Source organism: Alligator mississippiensis, chromosome 1 (assembly GCF_030867095.1).
Source record: "Alligator mississippiensis isolate rAllMis1 chromosome 1, rAllMis1, whole genome shotgun sequence".
Taxonomy (NCBI): domain Eukaryota; kingdom Metazoa; phylum Chordata; order Crocodylia; family Alligatoridae; genus Alligator; species Alligator mississippiensis.
In genome coordinates, this window is record NC_081824.1 from 52,274,386 (window position 1) to 52,292,955 (window position 18,570).

Consider the following 18,570-nt stretch of genomic DNA (forward strand, 5'->3'; position numbering starts at 1 on the left):
TCAAATCCAATTTTGTTCTGTCAGGAGAAATGTACTGAATACATTAGTATTTGTCCATTTCTAATGTAATTTTCTGTTTAAACAGACTTCGTGACACCTGTACACCTCCATCCATTACCATATATATTATAGACATTCAGTGCTCTTGGAAGGGGGACTGGCAGTTAAAGTGAATTAATAGAAATACTTACATTTGACAAGAAGTGCTGAGGGATGAAAATAGTCAGTTGGATAAGAATCGTATCTGTCAGATGCATATCTGTCAGATGCATTGTAAAAATATTACACTAAGTACAAGTCCAAGGCAGAAGTAAACAAAGCAATAGTCATTCTTGAATTCTTTTGTTGTGAGGCAAAACAGAGTGAAGATTGTAAGGTGCACTATGGTAACTGTATAAGGAATTGTATATCATCAGCCAAAGATATGTAGAAAAAGTATGGCAATTTGTGTGTCAGAGAATGCTGGCTAGAAGACAGCAAAATAAAGCCTAAACAGAATCTATGCTGTATTTGGATGTCTAATGACAGAGGAAAGAAGCCCATGTCCTGCAGTCCTGGCCATGGAAAACCAGAACAAGCTGCTCAGGAGACCATCGGGGAAATAGACTTTTTCCCCTGATTGTGACCTAGAGGATGGAGAAAAAGCAGAGCAGAATCACTGTTATTACAACTTTCCAGCACTATTTCTATCCAAGGACTATACTCAGTAACATATAGGTAACAAATCCAATCACCTCAGAACCATAATATATGGTTCCATAGAATGGGCTGTTCTTTAATTTAATTCTCTCACCACACGCTCCTTCTTATTTGGCCTTGTTGGTATTCTTGAAGGTTACACTGGATTATGAACCTTCCTGAGTCTCTCTGCATTTTGTTGGATTTCTCTTTGAATGTATACTGCTGTGGTCATGGTGATTTTACATTGGAAGGAAATTTTGAATGCTTTTTTTCTACTTTGTACTAAGGTAGAATGCAACAGCTATAAGATTAAATAATTACATTGGGCAACTTAGACCATGCCATGTATCAGAAAATTAAATTACCTATCAAATAATACTTTATGTGTTTTTGACACTTTTAGCATCTTTCAGTGGGAAACTTCAATCAGAAAAGGTTTATAGAAACCATATGCTAAGCAGTTCCTTTTTTAATAAACAAAGTGAAACTGTTTTCTCTAATTTTCAAGATTACCAAAAAGGCTTAGTTCTATCTGAAGAAATAGTTTTAGTGAGCTTTCTTTTGTTAACATCATGAAAATAAATTTAGTCCAATCTTTTACTGAGTGTTGTAATAAAATTTTACTGATCCAGGGAAAAATCTTACTTTGGAGAATATGGATTCTGCTGAACCAGCATTACCTGCTTCTTTCACCTGGATTCACAGCTAAGATGAAATAACATTGTAACTCTATTTATGACACCATAGGGTGCTTTTAGAATGTTACTAAGGCATATATACTAGAAAACAGATACCTGCTGAACTGCATGGAGTGTGGTGATCTGGAAGCAACAATAATATAAACAAATCCTTTAATTTTCATGTTGAAAAATGCAAGAGCCTACATAATGTTCTGAAAAAAACATTAATGTGAGGGTGAGTTTTCAAAAAACACCTAGGAAAATCTGAAGAAATGCTACAGGGAAAGGGGGGAGGGGGAGCTTTCTAGCTTCCAGGTATTAGGTAAAGAAAAGCAAGAAGTTTTCTGTGAAAATTTGGAGGAGACAACAGAGTCTAATAAGATTATAGAATCATTGTGTCATAGATAAGTAGGGCTGGAAGGGACCTCCATAGGTCATCTAGTCCAACCCCCTGCCAAAGGAAGAATCATCTCTATCCAATCACCCTATACAAATCTATAATCTAACCTCTTAGTATAACTCAGTCCTAACACCACACAAGACATACCACCCTCACAGGTAAAGCAGGGGTACCATGGCAGCCAATATCCTGCTTCTGTAAAGCTGTCCGATAGTCATGCCCCCTGGTACAGAAGGCAAAAACCTCTGCAGTCCCTACCAGTCTAACCCTGGAGGAGAATTCCTTCCTGACCCCAAATACGGCAATTTGTCTGACCCTGAGAAGAGGGGCAATGTGCTTTACCCAGGAATGTCTGGTTTACAATCCCAGCAGGAATGTGGGCACATGCCAGTACAAATTTCCAGCCTTGACTGCAGCCAACACCCAATGCCTCAGAGGAAGGCTTAAATAAACCTTGACAGATGTAGCAGTCTAGCAGGGCACTGGGGTATCTTTGCTCCTTTAAGGGAGCAAGCAGCCAGAGAGGCTGCTTGTAGGTGGGAAAGGGAGATAATTAAGGACTCACCTGACCAGCAGCAGGCTGGACTGGAGCTTTATCAGCCTTCAGCCCAAGCCAGTCAAGCAGTCCACCCCTTGGAGCCACAAAGTGAATAGCTCCCTGTAGCAGAATAGCAGGGTTCCTGAATTTGGAAAAAAGCCACTCTGCAAGGGAACAAAGGAAGGTAGCTGGGGCAAAGCAGGGCTTGATTGTATGAGCAGGTGGCCCTGGTTTGTGTTAAACCTACCAGAAGCCTTGAGTGCCTGCCAGAGGGCAGGTGCTTGCTATTCAGTTGTACTAGCAGTTTAGCTTAGAGCCCTGCAAGGGCAGGGAAGGCTTACTTAGGGCAGCCCAGCAGGGGCTGAGAGTGGGACCGGCAGGGTCCTGTGGCCTAGTTAGCAGCTGGGAATATTGTAGTGGGATGAGTAGGGTCCCGAGACCCAGAGAGGGGCCATGTGAGAGATCAGAGGATCTGGTAGCCCAGAGAGCCTCCAAGAGTGAGATTGAGGGACTGAGAAGTCTGGGGGCCAAGAAAGGGGCAAAAGGAGGGGCCAGAGGGTCTGGCAGTGTGGAGGGGAGTCAAACAAGGGGCCAAGGAGTCCAGCAGCCTAGGTAGGGGCTGATGAGGAACTGAGGGCCCTGGAGACTCAAGTGGGGCTGTTTGGGAGGCCGGGTGGTCTGAGGGTCCAGAGGAGAGTTCTGTGAATGTAAGTATGGCCTTCTTTGACCTCATGAAAAATTTCAACTCTGTCAGCCAAGAATTGTTATGGAGGCTCCTTCTGAAGTACGGATGCCCACAAAAATTTGTCCTCATTCTCTGCCTGCTCCATGCTAGTATGAGAGTGGTGGTTCTCAGTAATGGATCTATCACAGATCCCTTTGAGGTTAAAATGGGAGTTAAGCAAGGCTGCATCATCGCTCCAACACTCTTCTCAAAGTTCTTTACTATGATGCTACATCTGACCACCAACAAGCTTCCAGCCAGAGTAGAGCTAAACTACTAAATGGATGGTAAACTGTTTAACCCCAGCTGATTCTGAGCCAAAACCAAGACCACTCCTACGTCAATCATTGAACTCCAGTATACTGTAGTGCTCTCACTACACTTAAGTGGAGCAGACCTTCAGGTAATTGTCATAGTCTTTACCGAGACAGACAAGAAAATGGGACTAACACTTAACTAAGCTCCTCCACCAACAAGCTCCTAAAGAACAATCCTCAACTCTGGTAAACCAGATCCAAGGTGGGGCTCTGGAGAATGCTAAGTATTTCCCATACCTCGGAAGCTATCTTTCACAGAAGGCTGACATCAGTGAAAACATCCAATATTGCCTCTAATGTGCAAGTGTAGCCTTTGGACTCCTGAAGAAATGGGTGTTTGAAATCGCAACATCAGATCCAAAACCAAGCTCATGGTTTAGTCATGATCCCCACCTAACTGTACAGGGCTGAGACATGGACAGCATGCAGAAGACATCTAAAGTTGTTGGAAAAGTACCATTCACACTGCCTGCAGAAGATCCTCCAAATCCACTGGGAAGACAGATGCACCAAGCCTAGTGTTTTCCTGCAAGCAAACACTGAGAATTGAGGTGACGATCATCCAACATCAACTTCATTGGGCTGGCCATGTCAACCAGATGTCTGACTTCAGACTCCCAAAGCAAGTTTTATTTTCCCAGATCAGCCAAGTTGTATGCTTAAGAAGAGAGTGGAGAAAGCACTTCAGGGATGTCCTCTAGGCCAACTTAAAAAAATGCAACGTTGATGTCAGCTCATGAGATACTATCACCCAGGACTGCCTCAAATGGAGGAAGAGTCTGCTGCAGGGATTTCAGGATTTTGAAACCTTATGACAACAACAGGAGATGGAAAAGTGGGAGCAACAGAAACAGCATGTTGCAGAACAAATCAAGAATCCAGCACCACACACCCCACAAGGAAACACGTATCTGAACTGCAGTAGAGTCTGTTGATCCAAATAGGCCTCATCAGCCATCTTCAGACCCACAGATAAGACAATCATCCTTGACCTACGAGGGATTGCCAGAGAAGGAGAAGGCTCTCTGCATTGAGAGAAAAGGTGTTTTCCCTTTTCTTTATAGCAACCCCTTGGATATTTAAAGACTGGTATGATGCCCCACCTTAAGTGCTTTTTTCCACAAGCTAAACACATTTATCTCCTTCAACCTCTCTTTGTATGATTTTCAAGTTGCAAGATCTTTCAACTGGAGAGTCTACCTCTCCCTGAGAGGGGGCAAAAAGTAGAGCATTCTGCATTACCGGGCCTTACTCCTGGAAATAACTCTACCAATGGTGCATAATAATTTAGTTCTGTTCAGTGCACATTGCAAAGCCTCTTCATTTACCCTGACTGCTGTGGAGATGGGATTTAATGGAAGATAGACTTTATGGGCAAGGGACTTTAAAGGTTCTACATAGTCTCAGCAGGTAATTGATATTTCATTTAATTTTTAATCTTGTATTCTATGGCAGAAACACATAAGAGCACAGATAGGTTTACTTTTCTTTACTACATACATCCAAATAAAAGACTAGGAATGGCTGGAAAAAAAGATTGTGTAATTAAAAGCAATTATTGAATGTAGTAAGATAAAGAATGGTACAACAGTGACTCCACAGCCTCCATAATTATCCCAAAAGTAGTGGATTGCCATACCTCATTGACTAGCAAACACTACAAGTTTTAAATATAAGGTCACATTCCACATTAAGTTATGGGGACAGTCATTATGAAACACAAGAATTTGGGTGTCACTACAGTGTAGATACGTAACAGCTAAGAATGAATACTTAACTGGGGCATTGGTAGTTGCTATGGGCATGTGCAAACATTGCACTTACTCAAGGTTAGGTCAACCTGAGTTTCAATCTGTACATACATAAAGGGAGGTTAGATTGGGCAAAAAATTGCTTGCCCTATCTAATTTAGTTCACCTGAGGTGGACTAAGTTAGATGGGGAACAGGTTAGCCCAGTCTATTGATTGTGTGTACACGTTTGGAGAGCAGCCCTGGGGCTGGGAAAGACCAATCCCTCACCCCAGCCCTGGGGCTGTGCTTTTCCTACTCCCCACCCCAACCGGGCTACTTTTAGCTCCCCAAAACCTGTAACTCCTGGAACTGCTAGCACCACACAATCCTACCCACCTCTCTCCCCACATTGACTTACTTAGATTGGGTTCCCTGAGCAGCTTCTAAGACAGGTGAATGTATGCATACCATGCATGATTCATAATCATGTGGCTTAAAGCAAGCTGCATGACTGTAGATCAGGTAGAGTGAATATATCCATGTACACTATGTTTGTATTAGTTTTATTTATCAGGATTGCATTTTTAACTGACAGCATACATGACTTTGCCCTGTCATTTTATCAGCTTAGTTGAAATAAATAAAGTAGCATATTTTATGCAATACAGTTCCATTGCTAAAACTTGATGTTTGTTAGTAAAATTTAAATAAGAAATAAGAGGATACATTTTAACAATGTGAGAAATTACTATACTGTAGTTAGAAAAATGGAAAATACACCATTGTTCTGTAATGTGCCATCTCAGCTGGTGCGGGTTTTTAGAGGTCGGGGGCAATTTACACATATTGCTGTTTTGTCTCAGAAGCTTAAAAGTAATACTGAATGTCTTTTTAAAAGATACTTAGTTCACTACAAGTTATTATTGCACATAATCAATTTTGCTTGCCTTTTGTCTTTCTAAAATGTTTTTTTTAAAACCTTTTTGTTAAAATATTGTTTTGAATATTTTTTCTTCTCCCTTTTTTAGGTTATGAGCTTACAAGAGTGTCTAGCCCCACCACCATTTCCCTGAGTAGAGTACAGCAAAACCAGTGCATAGCAGAGCTCTCCACAGAATTTATATTAACAAGTGATTGATTCCTTATACATAATATTTTACAGGATGGTCTTTGTAACCAATATTTCCTAGAGTCTCATTTATAAGGAAGTTTTATTTTCCCAGGTGGAGAATTTTATTGCTTACAATGTACTTCTCAAATGTCTGTGGCAAAAATTTACATTTTAGATATGTGATATTTGATCTTCTTTATACAAGATCAGAAAATACTGCCTCGGGTATTAGCTATTTTTTCAGTAAACAGTAGTCACCATTAACGAATCGACATTTACCAAGTTATTTCACAGAGATGATTGTGATTATAGTTGTTATTCTCTATTCAAGACAGCTGAGTAAAGACTGATAATGATCATTCATTAAATTGTGTGTGTGTACTCAAACTGCTGCAATCTCAGTCGCTGTCCATACGTGCCTTTTCACGTAGTAAATGATTCCACCATAAGACAGTACTGTCCCCAACAGTACTATCTTAAGCTGGAGTTAATTCATTTACTGCACCCTAATACTAGCTCGTGTAGAAAGTGATGCTTTACTTTGGAGCTAATTAGTCAATGGCACAGTAAAGTGCATGTGTAGATTCTCTCACTCTTGTATACACTCCACATTGTTTTTCAGTGTCTTAATAATACAGTGACCCTTCAGCTGAAAGGGTCAAAATCTTCAGAAAGGTTTTTTCCTGTTGTTTTAACATTTAAAGAGTGTAGCCTGAGGTTTCTATAAATATTCATTTGGTACTTTTGTGTATATGAACATTCTCTCTTCTTCATTTTTTGTCATTTAAAGAACCATTTTGATGAGCCCTAACCTGTTTTTTTTTGTTTTTGTTTTTAAATTATTTTTAAAAATACAAATCAACCAGTTTTTCCTCTCTTACAAATAACTTCATAGATTTCATAGACATTAGGGGCTGGAAGGGACCTCATGAGATCATCGGGTCCAGCACCCCCACCATAGGTGAAAAGTCAGCTGGGATCTAGTGACCCCAGCAAGAAATATATTGACCTGTTTATTGAAAAAGTCCAGAGTAGGTGCTTGCACCACCTCTGGGTGGAATTTGTTCCAGATCTAGGACACACGCACTGTAAAGAACTTTTTTCTTATGTCTACTCTAATTTGGCCTTCCTGAAGTTTTTGGCTATTAATCCTCATTATCCCTTGGGGAGCTCTGGTGAACAGGGAGAACACTTACTATAAAGTAGCAGAAAGCCCCCTTTTCCTCTTGCCTGCAGTTGCTCTCCCCTCCTTGGATATGTTTTTCCTCTTCTACCTTTTCTTCCTTCCTCTTTCTTTCACTTTAAGATAAGGAATTGTGTTTTGAAATGTGTATGTGTGCATTTTGTATCTCCCCATGTATTTTGGTATTTTTATCTATTGTGTGCCATGGCATTTGTAGCTTATATTTTATACTCCTCACCTTTCAACTTTCAACTGAATGTGTTTAGTTTCATAAGTAAATTATACATTGTAACAATGTTAACAAGGGCAGGAATCAAACTGCCCTTCCCTGTATCAGGCTGGCCTCTGAAAGAGCGAGTGAATCAGTGATTGAATGTGTAACATGGTAGCAGGCAGCAATTAACACCTTGGAAGCTGAAGATCAACCAGCGGAAGAACTCAATAGAAGACAATGTAACAACCGGGAAATCTCTAAATGTCACTGATCAAGGGCTAGAAGCCCAGGCCTGAGTTAATCAACACCGGGGACCAACTTTTGGGCTGAATATCTCCAGATCGACCACTCCCAGAGCACTATTCTAAATTCATCAATGGATGCCCAAACCTGCACGTACATGCGGACGACCCCTGGGGCTGACAGATGCCGTCCAGTAGCCACCGAGGGGGGGAAAGTCCCACGAGGGTCAATGACCCCTGGATTGGGCAAACCTGAAAACTGGGGAGTCACCAAAGTCTGCCAAGGACAGATAAAAGGCAGTGAAAAGTGACCCTCAGTGGAGCCCTCTTGATCTCCAACTTGACCAGACCTGTCCAGCCAGAAGGACCAGCCGGCGACCCCCTTCTGGAGGATAACACCACGCTGAAAGAAGCCTCGACTGGCCATCGACGGCAGACTCCAGCGCTTGTAGGATAGGTATACCTGACTCTAGCCTGCTACTGTGTGTGTGTATATATGTGCATGTGTGTGTGTGTGGGGACCAGCCCCAAGGTTTATGATTACAGTGTTTCAATCCACCTAATAAACTAGAATTTTAAGGATCCCGAGTTGGACATTTGTAGCCAACAATAACAGCTCAAGGCAACATCTACTACTTAATTCCTGGGCTTTAATTTAGCAAAGCCTAAATTAGCACAAAACTTCCTATATACAAAATCTCATTCTTTAGATTTCCCCACTCCTTTTCCAGGGTGTTACTGAGAAGTGGGTGAGGATATACAGACCTAAGTTTTAGCAGATAAGTCTTTCTTTGTCATTTAAAAACAGCTAGTTTCTGTAAAGACATGTACTTTACATGTTGGAAGCATGCTGTTCCTCAGTCTCCCTTCTCTAGTGCATATGCAGGAGTAGCTACCCAAGCTGCTGCAGTCCATGAGTATATGAGCATTGATTTCAGTAGGAACTCAATTTATCCTTTATACTATTGCATCTTTTTTTGTCTCTTCCTTTTCTATCTAATGAGAATTCTCTTGTAGCTAAAGGCTGGAAGAAATTAGCCGAGTGTGTAGTTCCTATTTTTTTCTTTTTCCCTTTGTCTTAATTGGGGTAGCAAGACAATATTTAACAACCCCTTTCCCCTCATTAGGCTAACAATGGTATATTTCTTCCCAGACTATTTTTGGGAGTACAGCATAGTAGTTAATGCTTGTTATTAACAAAAAAGTGGCCAGATCCTTATTCTGTTTCCACAGGTGTAAATGAAAAGAATCTTTTTTACAGTCAGTGGCCTGAAACAAATGGAAATAGTGTCAGATACATGATCTCATGTTCTCACTATCTCTTTAAGAGTCAGGCATAATGAAGTATGCAAATAATTGGACACCCTGTGTTATTTTTCAGTCTTGCAGAATCTATGATTGACTTTTCAACATACTTTGTGTCTGGTTTTAAAACTGCTTTTTTCAGTTCCTTCTCTCCAAAAATCATGTGTTTTCAAGTTCAGATTTCATTAAAACTTTTGGTTTGTAACAGAAAGATTTAGCAACCCTGGTTTTAAAATTTCTATATTTCATAGCAGAATATACTGATAATGAGTCCCAATAATCTCTTTCTGATTTAGCTGCTGCTAATAATTGCAACCAGGGTTATCATTTATTTCTGCTTTCTTTTATTATTGTAACATCATCCTAAGTCAGGCCTGGCTGATCTGTATTATGTTTACTCACAAGTCTATTTTTTCAAGCAAAATGCATGGCAATTAACATCAGAACTTTATGGATTTCTGTAGTCCAAAGGAAAATTAGTTTTAAACACAGATTCAGACTGTGCAAGGCTGACTGGAAGTGGAAAAATATGTAAAATATTCAGGCTATTTTAACAGAAAGAGACAAGTTCAATAGTTACTACCTAAAAGTCAACTATTAGGAAAAAAGCACAAAGTTAAAGGTTTCCTTGCAAACAAAACTGAGGGTCTTTATCAAATGTAACAATACAGTCATTTTAATTTTTATGATGTCTTCCACTATGGAATTTTAAAACATTTTAATTTGTTAATGTAAGTGGCCTCACTGTACACCTGGGAGTCAGAGAAATACTATGCCTATTATACAGAATGGTAAATTGAGGTTACAGAGAAGTAATGTGGCCTGCTAAAAACCATGTAGGCACATACAGATCAGAAGTCAGTTATGGCATGTCTACACTACTTCTGTGCTGAACTAGGAATGCAGCTGAGAAGCAGGCCCCACTAGAGATGTAACAGGGAAGCTTAGGCAGAGGCACACTGGGGAGCAGCAGTTCCTATTGCCGGTGCCAGTGATGTGGCCAGCCAGGAGCAGCAGCAGGTGTTATTCCCTGCTCTTCTACCCCAAAAAGGTTGGTGCCCAGGGCTGCCTCTCCAGTTGCCCCACTCCGGTTTCACTACTGGACCCTATCTAAATTCTGTGCATGCCAAATACCAGAAATTAGCAATGTAGCCTTCTTAGAGAGTCTCTGAGAGAATGTCAGTGAGCAAGCCTGACACAGTGCTTGTGGGCAGTGCTGAGTAGCTTAGGGCTACTCTAAAGCAACTACATTGACTCTTTTCCAGGATTCAGTGTGCACAGAGTAGGAGTGGATGGAGGTGTACTTCTCAGCTGAATTCCTGGACCACCATTTGAAAAAAAGATTGAGCAAAGCTTAGATTAAAAACCCTTTAGAGAACTGATTTGAAATGGATTTAAAATAGCTTTAAAATGCTTTATGTCCTCCTGCTCTGCCTTACAAAATTACTGTTTAAAAATTTTGCTTTTTACCCTGTTACATAGCAAGGTAAAACCCATCCAATGTATTTTAGTCTCCTATGTAATAAATTGCAACAGTACATGGGGTGCTGGAAGTCCAGACACGCTCAGGGAAGCTCTGGCTTGGTGAACTTCCAGCACCTTGTGCACCATCTCCACTGCCTTCTCCCACCACCAGCACACCCAGCCGCCCTCCTGCCACTTTGCTGCACTGACCCAGGGCAAGCCAGCCTGTTCCTGGGTGGTCCCAGGTGATGGGAAGGTAGCAGGAACAGTGAATGGGGTGCTGGAGTCTACCTGCCTCTCCCATAGCTGGGGGACGAGCTGCTGGTAGGACAAGTGGTCCCTGAGTTGCAGGGTGCCCCAGACCTTCCCTCCATGGATGCAGCACCCACCAGGTGGCACCCACCCACTAGTACTGGGCCCCATGCAGCTCAGGGGCTATGTGACCCAGCAGCAGCTTGTGTGGGCAGGCTCCACTGAGAGGGAAAAAAGGAAAAAGCAAGGGACTGATTTATTTATTTTTTCCTTCAGGAGCTTGTCAGCTTCTCCCATGGCTGGGGGGTGAGGTGCTGGCGTGACCTGAGCTGGGGGGGGGGGGCCTGGTCCTTCCCTCCCATAGCAGTGCTGCCTGGGCAGCACTTACTCACTAGAAGCCCACCTGGGTGGTCACAAGGGGTGCTGCCACCAGGGAGGGAAGTACCAGGGCCCTCCACAGCTCAGGAACTGCTCAGCTAACTGAAAGCTCACCCCCCCACAGGCATGGGAGATGAGGGCAGGCTCTGGGAGGGGGGGAAAAAAAAAGTGGTGATGGGCTCAATCCTCCCCTCCCACCACCCGAGCCTGCCTGCCTCTCCCTTAGCTGGGGGCGTGAGCTGCTGGCTGGCCAAGTGGTTCCTGAGCTGCAGGGGCCCCAATCCTTCCCTCTGCAGTGGTGGTGTCCCCTGGAGCCACGTGGATGGGCTGCTAGTGGGTGGGTGCTGGTCAGGGAGAACCGCCACTGTGGAGGGAAGGACTGGGGCCCCCCCACAGCTTGGGCCTGATGGCAGCTTGCCCCCCAGCTGTGGGAGAGGTGGGCAGATTGGGGGAAAGGATTGGGCCCTTCACTGCTTTTATTTATTTTTTTCTTGTGGAGCCTGCCTATGGCAGTGGCAGGGGGTGGTGGATGGGCAGAGCTGATAAGGGGTAGTCACTGTGATATGCTGGAAGTCCCTAAACTGAAATGGTGGGTCTTTAATTGACACAATTAAAACCCCACTGTTTCAATTTAGGGAGAACTAAATCCCCCTCATGTGTACAAGCAGCCTAGCGTTGCAAATTTTATGTATTCCTCATGCTTACAGAGCTCCAGTAGCTTTATGGTAAACAAGCATTTCAGGCTAGGAGATGCGAGCCTCTTACCTGAGGGGATGTGCAGCACAAGGATGGATAAAGGTATCCTGTAGTTCATTTTCCAAAATACTGAACTGACTCTTTCTACTACATAGTTTTCTGAAACATATTTAATTCTCATGTACACTGATAAATCAGCCCTTAAGATGGAAGAACTGGTGTGAAGATACAATATTGTTTTTTCACGGAGTAAACTACCCGACACAGACCCAAAGGTGCACATTTTTTCATCTATCATTTTTAGATATATTTATGGGGTAAATCCTTCAGGTTGACTGTCTGACATAATATCTAGCCTTTTGGAAGGGGCAGCCAATTAGAGCTGCCGTATGTGAAGAAGGCATTAATCCCTCAGCACTTAGAGTAGCTGATGCTTCCTGATTCTTCTATTCAAACTCCTGTCTCTCCACCCAGGCCTTCAGAAAGTTAGGTGGGGCAACAGAAAGAAAAAGCCAAAACCTGGGAGAACTGAAAGGACATTATAGAGAAAAACACTGTAGCACTACCCAACAGCAGAGGAGCTAACTACACTTATTAACCTGTTTTTTGTCCTGTTTATGTGGATCAGAATTGGAGTGCTCAGTGTTGGGCATTGCACTAGCTCTACTGCTTTGCTACAGTCACATGTCCTAGTAACAATGTGCTTGTGGGAGAAGTGGCATTACATCTTTACAACAAAAGTGAGGCAGTGGAACACTCTGCACCAACATCAGGTGTTTTTCTGTATTAGGGTGAAAAATTAAGCCCTTTTTCTTTTAGGCAAATTCAAATCTACTGGCTTCTTTGAGGGGCAATGTTGGCTAGTCCCATGAATATGTGTAATCTATGACCTGGATTATGATATATTCCTGTAGACAGCTCCACGCATGTACGTGCTTCAAACAAATACAAAATGATATCCACCATTTCTACTGAAATATGTTGCAAGACTCTCTTGGATTTCAGTGGGAGAAGGATTGGGCACAATGTCCCTCTACAGCAGAGCTTGTGATTCTTTCCTCAGGCTCATTCAATCACTGTCCCCTCTGCTGAGACTGTCAACAAAGGTGCCAATTTGAGCCAGTTGGGGGTGATAGTTTCTGGGATGCTGACAGCTGTCCATTATGAACTTGTTTGTGACCACCATTACATTTCCCATATGATGCTGAACAGCTGTCAGATGGTAGTAATGGTGAATGATATATTAGATTCTGTGCACATCAGTAAATCAGATCTCTGTTGTCTGAAATGCCTTTCATACTGAATTATTTTTTACTCCTTTTTCATAATATACTGCTACCCTTCTTTTGACACTTAGTATGTTTTTCAGCTTCTATATTGTTTATACATAAAATACTAAATAATTGTTTATTTGTGACAGAAAACAAATACAAGTACATCTAGAGCAAGAAATCTGGAGCTCAAAGTATAATGAATACATTTACAGAAATGCACGTAGATTACCATCTGGAGCTGCAAATTTGGTAATTATGAACCTAATTGTTTGACCTCATGGACAATTCTCTGCTTTATGCACAAAAAGGCAAGTTTGTATGAGCAAACAGCATTTTTAATAAACATACACCAAGTTATTGTATGCTACTACATCATCTTTCTAAAATAGGCACCTATTCTATGCTGCACACACAGATTATGCCATGTACGAATCTACATTTGTTCAGAGATGGTACATCTGTAGTTGGAACATCTAAACAGCCTTCATTTGTGTGTTTTTGCAAATCATCTATCATATTTTGGTTCATTTAATTTATAATTAATTAAAATGGCTTGTTATGTTTTGAAATCTTGATAGGCAAGCTCTCTCATGAAACTTATCCTTTTCCACAATGTTAGTGAATTATATTTACTCACATAATAACTTTCTCTTCCATCTCCTTCACACAATCCATTTCTCTGAAATTTGATACTCTGTGACAACCTATGTTGTATTTTCATAGAGGACTTCCATCCTGAGGGCTAATTTATTAGCTTACATGAGCATAATATTTTTTTCTGAAAATTATTTAGCCAAAAGGGTTCCAAGCCCAATGATTCACAGTACATTTTTACTTTAAATATTCCCTCCAATCAATGAGAAACTTCATGGGAGCTCCAAAGTTTTACCTAATTCAGAAGCTTCTTCTGATTTCACTGCCAACTAGTGCATTGACCTGTTACAATCTTCATTTCCTTTTACTATTCAAAGGAGTTTCAAACTATAATTACATTGAACCTTTATTAAAACATCTTTCTTTCATGAAGTAACTAATAAAGTTGCTTCAAGAAGTTGCATTTTCAGTGTAAACAAGAAACTTAGGCAATTTTAACGTAACAATGATATCATTGTTTGATCACAAAGGCAAAGCTGGAAAGAGTATAACAGCCACCACTCAAACTGACTGTTAGCCTACATTGGTTTCATTATAGCTGTTCCAGTGTATCATGTGGCTATATTTATAAATACATTTTAACACTTAGCGTGAAAAAAGTAAGCACAATCTGATATCAACACCTAAATTTTTCTTCTCTGCTGTTCTTTTATGTTGATTTTGTTTTAAATTCCTAAGGAAAAAAAGATATACAGCATCCATTTTGGTTCCTGAGAATCATGAATATGCATGATAAGATTTATTTCTAATTTCCAATGCAAGGAGGATAACTAGATTTTTTGTTATGAAGAAGTAATAATTCCAAAACCAAGCATCATATTGTTTACTTTTTTGTACAGTCTGTATACTTCCAACATGCTAGTAGTAGTGGGAGTGTATGAACAGGAGAGAACTTGGTACAGCTATTTTAGTTATATGGCTAATAGATCAATCACAGGGAACTAGCAAAAAGAAAATTTTAAATTGCACCTAGTGGATATTTTTTTAGGCACCAGGGAAACAATTTCCATATGCTCTTATGAAATAAACAACCATTACAGATGTTTGTTTGGAGCTTTGCAAAGCCTTTGAAGTTTCTAAATCGGTTGCAGGTTGTCATGCATTGAAAAGCCTATCATGCATAATAATTGAAAAACAAAGGATGAAAAATACATTTGAATTAATAATGGAAAATAAAATCACCTAAGGAAAAGAAAAAATATGCATCACATTTTTCCATTCAAGGCTTTGAAAAATATTGTGGGTAAATTCATGTGACCTGTCTATGCTACTAAGAAAGCATAGGTGGCTATGCTAATGCTAATGAGATAGGTGGCAGATAGACAAAATCATTTTCATAACTGTGATGAAGTTCAACAAAACAGAACTATCATTGGAAATTAAAAATCCCCAGGTTCTGTAAGTCTCAACACACCAAAGCACAATAGCTTTCCTTAACAAGATGCTGAACTTACTGTACTATTGAGATGGGATTTCCTTAGATGCATTCCTTATGGCCGCATCTGCACGAAATGCTGACTGTGCAGTAGCTTGTTACTATTGTGAAGTAGCGTCGCATGGCATGAAACACAGTGTGACACTACTGAACAGTAGTAATGAGCTACTGCACAGTCAGCATCACTAAGAAGCCGTGTGGTGATGCCATGGCACTGTAATGCTGGTTACTGCATGGTTATTTAGTACTTGTGTGTGCAAGTACTAATGACTGCGCAGTAACAACTATGCAGTCAGCCTCTCATGTAGATAAGTCCTATGAGTAGGGACCTACAAAATTCATGATTTAGCGGATTTTGTGAATTCTGTGACATTCTGGAAATGCTTACAAAATCTGTGTAATCCACAAAATCCATGGGAAAAAAACCCACCTTACTTTGCTGTGGGAACTTGTTGGGGCATGGAAGAGGGGCTTAGGGGGGCTGCCTGCTCAAACAGCTGCCAGCAAGATCACTGGTGCTCATGCCCCATGACATTGTTTGGCTGGAAGAGCTGCCTCTACACCAAGCAGCAGCAGGGGGCAAGGCTGCATGACAGGCATCTCCTGTAGCCAATCAGTGGTGAGGGGTGGGGCCACAGGGCCACTTTGGCCAATCAGAGGCAATTGAGGGGGGGGTTGCCTACTGCACTCTGCCCACAGAATGGCTGCCCAAGCCCAGTAAGAGAGAAAAGAAGATTCACAGCTCCACAGATATGGTAAGGATGTGGGAAGCGGCTGCTAGGGACCCTGCCCTGGTGGTAAGGATGTGGAGGGCAGCTGCTAGGGACCCTACCCCAGTGGTGCCACTTACCCTGGGCTCCATTGAGGCCTCCACCAAGATGGAGCCCATGGTGGGATTGGCAGCCCCCTGCCCCCTGTGTGTGGGGGCTGACTGATGGTGATCCAGAGGCCGTGGGTGGGTGAGGGGTCTGAAGGCTCCCTTGCCTATCCTTCTTGTGCCCAACTTTGGGCCCTGGAGGAGCAGGTGAGGGAACTCCAGGCTGAGGTGAGCAGGCTATGGGGGATCAGGGCTGCAGAGGACAAAATTGATATGTATTTCCATTCTCTGCAGGATCAGTTTTTCAGTGGACAGGCCTCCTGGGAGGGATGCACAGCAGAAGAATGACAGAAGGTGACCACTAGAACCAGGACTGCTCAGGCTAGCGTGGTGGCAGCTCCCCAGGTAAAACTGGGGAACAGAGATGAGGCCTTGGCAGACTTAGAGGAGAAAGTCGAAGTGGATGTCTCCAGGGGGGGTGGTGCCACTCTATGCATGGCACAGTCTGAGCAAGCGGAACACCACGAGGAAGAAACGCCAAGTCCTTGTCATCAGAGACTCCATCCTGAGGGAAACGGAGGGTCCTATCTGCTGACCCGACCCCATGGCATGTGAGGTCTGCTGCCTGCCTGTGGCTTGGATTCAGGATGTTACGGACATGATCCCAGACTTCACTTGACCCTCGGACCAGTACCCCATGGTCCTAATCCATGTGGGAACAAATTATGTGGTTGGCAGCAGTCCAGACCACATCATGAAGGACTACAAGGCCCTGGGGGGCCAAGCTCAAGGAGATGGGGGTGCAGGTGGTATTCTCCTCTATTCTCCAGGTAAGTAGATGCAGACGGTGCCATGAGGCCTGCATCAGAGTGGTCAGCCAGCAGCTTTGGAGTTGTTGCTACTAGGCAGGCCTCGGGTTCCTTGACAATGACTCGCATTTTCACGCAGGGGGCATGCGCGGGTGGGATGGACTTCAACTCTCCCCTAAAGGCAAGTGTGTCTTCTCTTCCAGATTGGCTGATCTTGTATGGCATGCTTTAAACTAGTTTCACCAGGGTATGGGGCCACAGGGGGACACGAGGACACTTCCCAGCCAAGACAGGTGATGAGCACAAGTAGTACCCAGGTAAGTGACAGGGGTCCAGATAGTCCTAAGATCAATTTAAGGGGGTGGTGCATGCACCCATAGGAGGCCTTAAATGCCTCTACACTAATGCTCATAGTATGGGGAACTGCCTTCCTGCTCATGAACACAAACCCAGACATAGTGGGGCTCACTGAACCCTGATGGATTCAACCCATGATTGGGTGGTAAACATCAAGGGCTACATACTGTACAGGCAGGATAGAATGGGGAGGAAAGGCGGGGGTGTGGCACTCTACATCAAAGAGCAATACATGTCCTCAACAAACAGCACTGGGTCAGAGGAGGGGCAGATTGAAGTGCTCTGGGTTAGAATAAATGGGGGTCATGGGGAAAGGGACTTAACGGTGGGTGTCTACTACAGACCACCCAACCAGGTGGAAGAGCTGGACCAGGAATTCTCAAGTCAGCTCACAGAGGCAGTTAAGTCAAGGGATGTTGTGGTCATGGGTGACCTAAACTACCCAGATGTCTGCTGGGAGGAGCAGTCAGCCAGGTCTGACTGCTCACATAGGTTCCTAGCCAAGATATAGGACTTCCGCCTAACCCAGAAGGTACACAGTCCCCTTAGGGGAAATGCTTTGCTGGACCTGGTGCTGGCCACAGGTAATGACCTGGTGAGGGGACTGAGGGTTCTTGACCACCTGGGCAATAGCAATCATCACCTACTGGAATTCACCATCCAGTGCAGGGTGTCAAAGGCCTGCAGCAAGGCAGCAGCCCTTGACTTCAGGAGGGCTGATTTCAATGAGTTAAGGGGATTAGTCGGGTTTGCACTGAGGTCCTGGAGGGTAGGGGTATTGGGAGTCCAAGACAAGTGGTCGTTCCTTAAGGAGATGATCCTCCAAGCCCAAAGGGTGACAGTCCCAACGTGAATCAAAGCAGACAAGAGTGTTTAAAAGCCCCCATGGCTCACCAAAGGCATTCAGAAATGTCTGAAAGCTAAAAAGGAGGCATACACCTGGTGGAAGGGAGGGGCCATTATACCTCCATTGCTTGAGACTGTAGGGGGGCTTTTAGGAAGGCTAAGGCAGAGACAGAACTAGGACTAGTGACCAAGATCAAGTCCTTTTTTAAATACACAGGGAGTAATGCACTGGGTAATGTGGGACCCCTGCAGGACATGCTTAGCAATCTGGTGTTTGCACCAGACTGTAATGCTGATAAAGCTGACCACTTTAATAAATTCTTTGCCTCTATTTTTCTGAGCAGGGACCAGGACATTCCCCACCCCCCAGGATTCCGGACGGACTCAGGAGAGGCACAGCAGGTCTAGGGCCAGAGAGGACCTAGTTAGGAACTTCTGGTGGGGCTGGACATGTTTAAATC

The 18,570-nt window shown here is 43.0% G+C and overlaps 1 long non-coding RNA gene across 1 annotated transcript in view; it reads left to right on the forward strand.

Annotated features, from left to right (window-relative positions):
- The first annotated feature begins 12,428 nt into the window (after positions 1–12,428).
- The window catches only part of LOC109285528 (uncharacterized), a 30,020-nt gene continuing 23,878 nt past the window's right edge, over positions 12,429–18,570 (forward strand). The window contains exon 1 of the long non-coding RNA XR_002093281.2: positions 12,429–17,223. This is a non-coding gene — a long non-coding RNA (uncharacterized LOC109285528). The remainder of the gene's footprint in view (positions 17,224–18,570) is intronic.